The sequence below is a fragment of the Piliocolobus tephrosceles genome, chromosome 4, assembly GCF_002776525.5.
Source record: "Piliocolobus tephrosceles isolate RC106 chromosome 4, ASM277652v3, whole genome shotgun sequence".
Taxonomy (NCBI): domain Eukaryota; kingdom Metazoa; phylum Chordata; class Mammalia; order Primates; family Cercopithecidae; genus Piliocolobus; species Piliocolobus tephrosceles.
The window spans coordinates 44910585-44921698 of NC_045437.1; positions in this window are offsets into that span (position 1 = coordinate 44910585).

The window sequence follows — 11114 nt, forward strand, 5'->3', positions numbered from 1 at the left end:
TTTATTTATTTATTTATTTATTTATTTATTTATTTATTTATTTATTTTTGAGACAGGGTCTCGCTCTGTCGCCCGGGCTGGAGTGCAGTGGCGCGATCTTGGCTCACTGCAAGCTCCACCTCCAGGGTTCACACCATTCTCCTGCCTCAGCCTCCTGAGTAGCTGGGACTACAGGTGCCCACCACCATGCCCAGCTAATTTTTTGTACTTTTAGTAGAGACCAGGTTTCACCGTGTTAGCCCGGGATGTTCTTGGTCTCCTCACCTCGTGATCTGCCCACCTCGGCCTCCCAAGGTGCTGGGATTACAGGCGTGAGCCACCACGCCCGGCCTATTGTATAGTTTTTTAATGTAAGTCTTGGAAATTTTTTGTTTAGTAAAGATTTGTTGCTAGATATTTCATAGGTGTTCTGACTTTTGGAAAAGAGACATTTTATCATTGTGCTTTCCAATTGGCTATTTTCGGTTATAGAAAAATTCTTTTTTTACTGCTGACTTTGTTCTTGCATATAGCTGTAGTAGGGAATTATTGAACTGTATCTAATACAGTATTTTAGTTTATTCTCTTTGGTAATGTCAGTAAATAATCACGTCATCTATCAACTATATGTTTGTTCTCTTTCTTAACAATTTTTATAATACACTTTTCTTGACATGCTACATTCTCAAGTAATGTCAATCAAATGCTGAATAGTAATAGTTATAATGTTAATTGACACTGTTATCATACTGATAGGTAATAGTAACTGTTCTGATTTTATGGCATTTCCTATAGGTTACTAGTAAGGTAGCCTTCATCATATTAAGGTAGATTTCTTCTTGCTTGTGAAGAATTGTTTTAATGAGAAAATAAATTGATACATAGTATTAATGTACATGTGTCAAGATGATTGTTTTTCTCTTTTAATCTACTATTGTAATCTATTATAATAATAAACATGATTAATATTTTCTTTATAGGCATGAATCTTATATAATCACATTAGACTATTGTATTAATTCAATATGTTGTTAGATGATGATAATGCTGATAGTAATATTTTTATTATTTGCTATTTTTTGGCCAGCTTTGGTTATGCTAGCTTTTCACAGACTGAGATCTAAAAGCTTTATTTTCTTCTGTGCTCTATAACTGTTTATTCCATGTAAGTGATATAGCTGTCAAAGTTTAGTTTATGTTTAGAAACACATAAATGTGTTCATTTGAGTATTTTTGACAGCCTTTTGATGTATTCTACAATTGTTGGCCTATTTGATAGTGCTATTGAATCGTCTGATACTTTATGTTACATCAGAAAATTTCCCAGTTCTTCCAAGCTTTTGAACTGTGAATGTAAATTTGTATACTATATTCTCTTTAACAGCAACAACAAAACTCTCCTCTCTGCATCTTTGTTCTTTATCTCATTCCCCATGTTGTTTCTTTTCTCTTTGTCTTAAAGAGAATGTAATGAGCTTATCCATTTCCTTTGTCTTTTTAAAAATAACCAATCTTTAATTTTGTCAGCCAAGTCAAATATTTTTTTTGCTTTGTGTTTTATTAATTTCTCAAAGGCCCAAAGAGTCCAGCTATTCTGAACCCAGTTTTCAAGTAAATGCTTTGAAAATTGCCCCAGAGTCCCTCTATGCAACTTTTTTCATCTGTTCATTGAATGTGAAGTAATGTTACCCTCTGGAAAAGATTTACCTTTGCAGGGCTTTTTTCTTATAGAATTTTTCCTGTTTTTATTATTTTGTTTTTTATTAAATTTTTTCTTCCAAAAATTTCATAACATTTACTTTCTCTGTTCCTAGAATGTCTTGAAATTACTAGTGTCGGGAAATTGTTATTACTTTCCCCAGGAGTTTGTACCATTTCTTTAAAATGTATCATTTCTGTTATTTAATGGAACTTAATTCTGAAGTGGAGGTGAATGAATGTTCTGTTTTCCCTCTTGATTTACCCCTTGCTATGACTTCTCATTTAATTAATTATAGTTTTATTTTTTCTTAATGGAATTTCCATTTCTTAGTAATATAACTATTAATTATTTTCTAGTTACACTATGATGCTTTCTCCAAAGTATTTTTATATTGGTCATTATTATGAACATATGTGCATCTGGTGTGAATTCTAATTTTGTGAGAGTTATATTTTATAAAATAAAATTTAAGTGTTTCTTTTATATTTTCATCTTATAACTAAGTATTTTACTAAATTATCTTCATTCATTCATTATTTCAACAAATATTGGGCCTGGCGCGGTGGCTCATGCCTGTAGTCCCAGCACTTTGGGTGCCCGAGACAGAAGGATCACGAGATCAGGAGATTCAGACCATCCTGGCTAACATGGTGAAACCCCGTCTCTACTAAAAATTTAAAAAATTGACCGGGCGTGGTGGTGGGCACCTGTAGTCCCAGCTACTCAGGAGGCTGATGTGGGAGAATTGCTTGAACCCGGGAGGCGGAGCTTGCAGTGAACCGATATCATGCCACTGCACTTCAGCCTGGACGACAGAGCGAGCAAGACTCCTTCTCAAAAAAATAAAATTAAAATAAATATTCATTGGATACCTACCATATACAGACACTCTTTAAAGCCTGCAGTTTAGCAACTGAACAGAAAAGGGGAAAAATTCTATGCTTTGCAGTATCCTACTTTTATTTTATTTTGTTTAATTGATGTGCAATTCTATCATGCACAGATAAATATATTCTATCTTTCTTACTTTGAATTATGTATTTTTATTTTGTTATCTTCTTGAATTTTCTTGGTTTACATTTGAAAAATATTAATTTTATATGTCTTATAATGAAAAGCCTCAGAATACTTCTACTATCTTATTATTCTATTTGTTTGAAGCAGATATATTAAAAGAAATAAATACAGATTATATCTTAAAGAATAGCACTATAAGAGGTAAGAGGTGTGTGTGTGTATGCGTGTGTGTATTTTAATTAAGTATATTTTTTAAATCTTGTTGAATTCCTTTTTAACATCTGTTGCATTATTTTAATGACCATAATAGTTATAGATCACTAGAATAAAAAATTCCCTAATTAACTTCTATCTAGCTTAATATGATTAGGCACAGATTTTAATCTCAAGGCGGAAAACTTCTCTTCATTCTTCCCCCTCCCTCCAACTTCTTGCTGGGGTTTCCTTCTGGACAAACCCAATAGAAGCCCCATAGCTCAGAGGTTTGTTCATATGTCTAAGACAGGGCAAAGGATAAAGAGTGTATCTGTAGAGAAAAAAATATATCTGACGTGCTCTTCAATTTAAGCTTCCTCACGTCCTTCCCCTCGTTATGTTTTTATCTGTTTTATTCCATTTAGTGCTGCTTCTTTCTTAAATTAACTTGTATATTTATTTTACTTTTTTCTGATACATCAGAAGGCACCGTAAGAGCAATGACCTTCCCTATAGAATCCAATACTGAATCTTACAGCACTGGCACAAAGTAGGAATTCTATATTTATTTGTTGAATGAATGAATGAATGAAGGAAGGAAGGAAGGAAGGAAACTCTTCCAGGAATCCTCCAGCTTCATCTAGAATTCCCTCTCTGTACTCTTAGAGCATATACATATGTATATCACTATACATATTATTACTACATGATTATCATAGTGAATTATAATTATTAACTGCATCATTTACCGTAAAGTGTGAGTAAAGTTGGTTCTTAGAATTATTGACTTGTGTTTTTTACTTTAGAGTCTGAGTAATATTCATTCTATAATATCTAATGATAGTACTCTGTGCTGAGTCCTGTGCTCTATGCTCCACAGATTTCTCACTTAAACCTCACTACATGTTTGTAAGGCCAATATTGTCTCCATTTTACACCCTAGGATGGAGAGCTTATTAACACAAAAATTTTACATAGCTTTCATGTGACAGAGCTACCTCTTATCATAAGTCTATCAGCTCCAAAGTTGCCTGTGTTCCTCACTGAAGTGCTGTAGTTTCTATTTTAGTAAGAAGTATACATGTATTTTCAAACTCTCATTTCTTCACATCAAAAATTTTTACATGTCTGATCAACAGATCAATTAATGAATGAGCAAGATGAAAAAGGGTTAATAATTTGCCAATACTGAACTGATGAATTTTAATTTCCTTCTTAAAATTGTATTCCTTTTTAAACTGACACTTCCAAAGCCAAACCTCATGACTGGTTGTCTCAGAAAGAGGGAGTTGATATTGTCACCAATGAAGAGGCCATTATCAACTTGGAATCTCAAAGCTGATTTTCTCCACCTCTTTAGCAAGAAATTCAGTGAAAGTCTGGAAATGAAATTGCACACAATTATAAATGAGATTATTATTATTATTGTCTCTGAGTGAATTAAGATGCATAAATTGGGTTAAAGCAGTTTCCTCTTTATAAGTTTTTTTACCTTAGCAATTTACAAAACCCCACATTTCAAGACTTTATCTATTGTTTTGTTTCTCCCCAGCAGTGACAATTATTGTACACTGATCCGTTCTTCTTCTTTTCTTAAGACTTTTGTAAGCTTTTCAAATCTTAAAACCAATTTTAAAAACCTGGAATTAGGCGTAAAGGTTTTGTTTGGCCATAAAAAGAGAGAAAATCTCAAAAATACAAATATCAAGCTTTGACTTTATTGCAATTGAGAAGTCAATTAAACGGCATTCATATATTCTGAAATATTTGTATCCATTTAGAGAAACTTACCTGTTTTTATTTGTTAATATATAAATATTTTAATGTTGCAGGAGAGAGCCTTACATTGATTTTTAAATACTATATAACCCCTTTCTTTGAAACACACTCGCTTCCTAACTAACTCCTCACACTGATTAGAATTGGGCTCCAATCACTGGATCCTGCCAGCACCTTCCTCTGACAAATGTGACTCCTTGATTCAAGCCAGGTCATGGAGGTTATTCTCCCAGAATCTGAGCTTTTCAGCACGGACTAAGTGAGAAAACGGACTGTTGCAGCCAAGTTTCCTGTGATAACAACATAGACATACAATTGGTAGTTTATTTTACTGGTATTTCATGGAGCCTCCTCAACTGTGTTGACCTTCAGATTTTCCGTAAGCTATGTGAAATTCTGTGCTATATATTCTTAATTTGTCACTTTACATTCAATTTCTACCCCTTTCTTCCCTGTTGTCTGAACTCCATGGACTGCATTATCGGGGATCTTATGTATTGTCACTACACTAGACCAATAGGAGAGACCAGAAAGAAACAGAAGGATAGGAGAAAAAGAACAGATTTTTAAATTTTCCTTGTCTCACTTCCTCCCTTCACCATGGTTCTGTCCCTGGCTACTTTCCTCTATGTCCACAGCTCCTATAGTCTTCTCAATGGCTATAGCTTGTGCCCCATTCAGTAATAATTTCCTCCGCCTTGCCATTACCACTCCTAATGGCAAGGCGGAGGAAATTATTACTGAATGGGACACAGGCTCTGGCTAGTTTCTATGCAGCTGCTTCACCATATTTTTTGGTCCCCTTACCTCTATCCATATCACTGTAAATAGCCCTTTCGTTAAAATATCTTCAGTTAAATTCATTGAGTGAGCCATCTTTTTCTTGCTAGGACCTCGACTGGTACAATTTCTCAATATAGGCTTAATAAATTTCTTTGTCAAAGCTGGCATCTCTTTTCCACATCAAATGACCCACAGATCAATCAATTAAATGTTCTATCTTGTCTATTCATATTCATCAACATTATTTATTTTGTTATGTGTGTGTGTAAAATAGTAACTACATATGTATACACAAATTTCAATGTGTTCTCTAAGAATATTATTCAGTAACACTTGCTTTCAAAAGAGTTTCTCCACTTATTTCTGTTTTAAATTGATCATTATAAAATATGAACTATAAATCTAATGTACATTCTGCCTGTTCAGGTAAAAAATCATGACTTTATCTTTGATTTCTCTGCTTCATGTCTACTTTACATTCAATCTGTCAGCAGTTCCTACTTTTTCTACATTTTGAATTTGACCATTTCTCTCTACTTTGCCTCCCTACTCAAACTCTAACTCTATAGCTACAGTGAATCTTTTACAGCAAAAGCCAGGCCAGGTCTTTCCTCTAATCTCAATCCTCTAAGGGAATCATGGCCCCATTAAAAGCCACAGTCCTCACTGATCCCATTGACTACTTCCCCTTCCCCCAAATTCTGCTCCCGCAACACAGACGTGCTTGTTTTTCTTCAAACTCAGCAGGCACATGTCTACGTCATCCATAGCACGTGCTGCTCCTTCTACCTGCAAAGTTTTTCTCTCACCTTAAACTGGTGTGTACTTGAAGTGATCATCTCAGTTATCGTTTTACATAAAAACCAATCCCTCTTATTGCTTCCTATCTCCCTTATTTGCTTTATTTTTCTTTTCTGCACTTGATGCCAAGTGACATATTCAGTATTTTGTTTCATTTACAGATTCTTATCTGTCTTCCACAGTAAAATGTACATCCATAAAGATTTATTCACTGCTGTGTTTCTAGCACTTAGAACAATGACATCTACTCTTATTCAATCATTTGATTTTGAAAGGATGAAATGAAAGAAATGGAATTACAAGAAATAAATGAAGGAACTTTCTGCCCCTCTGTGTAAGAAATTTACAAAGAAGGAAACTAATTATTTATTAGTAATTATATAATTATTCCACTTATTACTTTTAATACAGCTGACTGAAGGCTTAGGGTATCTTCTTACTAGATTAAAAAATTCACAGGGTTTTTTTTTTTTACTACCTTCATTTACGTTTTTTTTTGGAAATATTACATTATAGAACAAAGCTCATGTCATGTTGTATCATAAAATGTGGAGGAAATTACTAATTTAATATTATAATTAAAAATGAGTCAAGTGACTTAATGTAAAAGAGAAAGGGCCTTAAATTTTCTGTTTAACAATTTGATTTTTTTAAAATTTTTTTTGAAAAAAAAAGGAGAGGAGAGATTAGTATATTATGTCCTGGAGACTAAATATAATTTGGTTAAGTAAAATCATATTTAAGAGCAATATATTTAAAACTATAACTTTCCAGTAGAAATTCAGTGGCATTTTGTTGTGGCATGTATCAGAAGTAGATGGAATTAATGGTAGATTACATATGGGTCATGAAATGTATAATAAATGAATGCAAGGCCTTAGTTAATCAGCAGCCTGATAGGTGGGTAAAGGGTAGAAATCAGGTTATTCATCCAGGACCATTAGTTAACTAAACTAGTCAGGAAAAGCAAGGCTTACAAATAAAGCAAATTGGTCATCCCAAGGGCAGTTCAAAGAGTTAGACTCTCACAGATTTACAGATTATCACAGCCAGAAGTCGCTTTATATAACTAGAGTCCTCGTCCTAGAGTTCAGTTGAAATAACTGGTACTATGATTCATGAATTAATGAGAACCCCTTTTTTCGTGGGGGTGGCTGACTTTAGATGTAACAATGCACATTGAGAGTGTTAGTAAGCAGTGTTTGGCAAATTGGTGAATGAGGCATCAGAGGTCCATTTTATATGAAGACTGAGAAGCTTAAGAAAACTCATTCTAAAGAAAGAATCTGGGCAATGTAAATCTGAACTGCCATAAAAAGGAATGAGACCATGTCCTTTGCAGGCACATGGATGAAACTGGAAGCCATCATCCTTAGCAAACTAACACAGGAACAGAAAACCAAATACCACACGTCCTCACTCATAAGTGGGAGTTGAACATTGAGAACACATGGACACAGGGAGGGGAACAACACACACCAGGGCCTGTTGCGGGGCAGGAGGTCTGTGGAGGGAACTTAGAGGATGGGTCAATAAGTGCAGCAAACCACCATGGCACATGCATACCCATGTAACATACCTGCATGTTCTGCACATGTATCTTGTTTTTTTGTTTTTCATAGAAGAAATAGAGAAAAAAAAAATCTGAACCACTAAATCAGCCATAAGATAAAGAATGATGCAGAGGATACAGTGATTTTGAGGAGAGTGTGCTGCCTGTTACTGGGCATCCCCTCTAGCCACCTTCTAGTATGTCTGAGTCTCCAGGACAGAGAAAATGTAAGACTTGTTTCACTAATATTTATAAAACGTAAGGGAAATGAATTCTTGAAATCTTTACAGCAAAGTGTAAATGCACACACACATATATATGTGTATATATATATATATATATATATATATATATATATATGATTTTTAAATGTGTTTCAGCAATGGCACATGGTTGAGATTAGTAAGCCTTTTCTGCCTCTAAATACCTTGGAGATACTTGGTTTCTACACTCCCCAAGGTAGCTTCTTCAGCTTTATCTTCAATCTTGTGAATTTTCTTTTAGCTTAAGTTAGTTTCTGTAGCTTATAATAAAGTATCTGGATACATCAAATGCGGCCAGAAGTAGGGTGCAAATATAGACCATTAGGGTGATGAGAAGTATTTGAAATTAATTCTGTTGCCTAGACAGGGCTAAAATCGGTGGCACATGCCTGTAATCTTGGCATTTTGGGAGGCTGAGGCAGGTGAATAACCGGAGGTTAGAAGTTCGAGACCAGCCTGGCCAATATGGCGAAACCCCACTTCTCCTAAAAATACAAAAATTGGCTGCACGTGGTGGTAGGTGCCGTAATCCCAGCTATTTAGGAGGCTGAGGCAGGAGAATCACTTGAACCCGGGAGGTGGAGGTTGCAGTGAGCACGCCACTGCACTCCAGCCTGGGCGACAGAGTGAGACTTCATCTCAAAAATGAATAAACAAATAAAATGAAAGCAGCAAAACTTCCATTCGTCTCCTCGTAATGGAACCAAGAAACTCACAGTAGCAGATGAAGTGGCAAAACAGCTATTTAAGTGCTTGACTGAAGTTACTTAGAACCAATTGCCTATTGAGAGCAAGATTCTGGAGAACCAGTTAACAATTGCTATTAAACAATATAAAGGGCATAAGAAATTTCTTGTTTATTGTTTTTGCAGCACTTACCCTTTTCATTTGTTAAAATCGTTACTATTGGCCTTTTCCCACTAGAATGTAAACTCCACCAGGGCAGCAACTTAGTCCATTTTTTTCACTACTATACTCGTGCTCTCTAGAGATCCTGGTAGATGGAAATTATCGAAGAATACAGGTGTAAGGGATAAATTAACTACAGAACAATGGAATAGTATGCTTGCTACTGGCAATGTGTAATTATTAAGCCATTGTCTCAGCTTTAAACTGGCCTATCTATACTTGGATCTGGGACTCTGCAAATCACATTTCTCTTTTTTCAGCAAATGACTGTTAGACTCTTCCAATTTTGTTTATATATCTTTGGAAACACTTGATCCAGAACTCAGGCAGATAATTTCTTTGTTATTTAGAGATGTTCAAATAGTTGGAATTTTGCAGATATAAACCATTCTGAAGAATGTAAGTTGGCAGTGATATAAACTTGGATAGCAAAATGTAATTTGAAACAAACTTTTAGTATATATCTTGCTTTTAAGGCCTTTTAATTTGAATATTAGCAGAATTTATTGATTCATTTATAATACTCTAATTATAAAGTATTTTCTTTTCCCCATAAAACAATAAAAATGTAGGATTATTTCCCCGTGGGAAGCCTGGTCAACATTGAAATGTACATTTACTCACCCCTGAAAAATAGTTGCACTGAACTGACACAGTTCATCGAATGCATTTTTATTATCCTATGGCTTATTAGGTCACTCAAAGATTTGAAGTCCATAGATGTTTTAGATGAAACTTAATGATTTCTCAACATGAAGTGTTATAACAACACTATCTTGTTTTTGTTTTTCTATCCTTCTACCCTTTCCTTCTCTTTCTATTGTCCTTTTCCTTCTCCTTTTCAATTAATGGCTAAAAAGCAAGAACAGTAACTACCATTATGGAATGCTTAACATGTAACAACCACTGAACTTTTATATGTTTTCTCCTTTAATCCCAATAATCTCATGTTAAAGACAAGATTCAGAATATACTTAATTATGTCAAATTTCATAAAGTTATTGAGATAAGATTTTAAAAAGCCCTTTCTACTTCAGGAAAGGAGTTGGTCTGGGGCAATGTGATAACTGGCTCCCAGTTGTATATAGCTGTTTACTGACTTCAAGGCAAGCTCATAATGTAGGCAAATTTATATTTAAGAATGCTTGTGTTCCAAAAGTTTATTGGTTAAGCCATTAGTTTGTTTTATTGATTGATTGATTGTAACAGGATCTCCCTCTGTTGCCCAGGCTGAAGTACAGTGGCATGATCTCAGCTCACTGTAACTTCAACCTTCTGAGCTCAAGCAATCCTCCCATCTCAGCCTCTCAAGTAACTGGGACTACGGACACATGCCACCACACCCAACTAATTTTTGTATTTTTTGTTGAGATGGGGTCTTGGCATGTTGCCTCAGCTGGTCTCAAAACCCTGGCCTCAAGCAGCCTCAGCCTCCCAAAGTGCTGGGATTATAGTCATAAGCCACCACGGTCAGCCAAAGCCATTAGTTTAGAACTTGGAAAATAAGATAAGGCTATGCACACCATGCCAAAAATAAATAAATAAGCAGATAAATCTATTACATTTACAATGTCACAGAAGAACAACATTAGCAGTATCCTTATTGAGCATCTCAATGGCATTTCACCCCATTCACTTAAATGGCATATCTCTGTAATTACATAGCTATTCTTCTTCAGTGGAAAAGTGTTTGTGAATTTCTGTTCATTTTTCCTTTTCTTAATTTTAGGCCATGAATAAGTATGTTGATGCTGTTGAATAAGAAGTATATACACTAATACAAAATAATGTTTCAGGCCGGATACAGTGGCTCATGTCTGTAATCCCAGCACTTTGGGAGGCCAAGGAGGGTGGATCATCTGAGGTCAGGAGCTCGAGACCAGCCTGACCAACCATGGCCGACATGGTGAAACCCCATGTCTACTAAAAATACAAAAATTAGCTGGGAGTGGTGACAGGTGCCTGTAATCCCAGCTACTCAGGAGGCTGAAGCAAGAGAATCACTTGAACCTGGGAGGCAGAGGTTGCAGTGAGCTGAGATCGTGCCACTGGACTCCAGCCTAGGAGACAGAAGGAGACTCCATCTCAATAATAATAATAATAATAATAATAATAATAATAATAATAATAATAA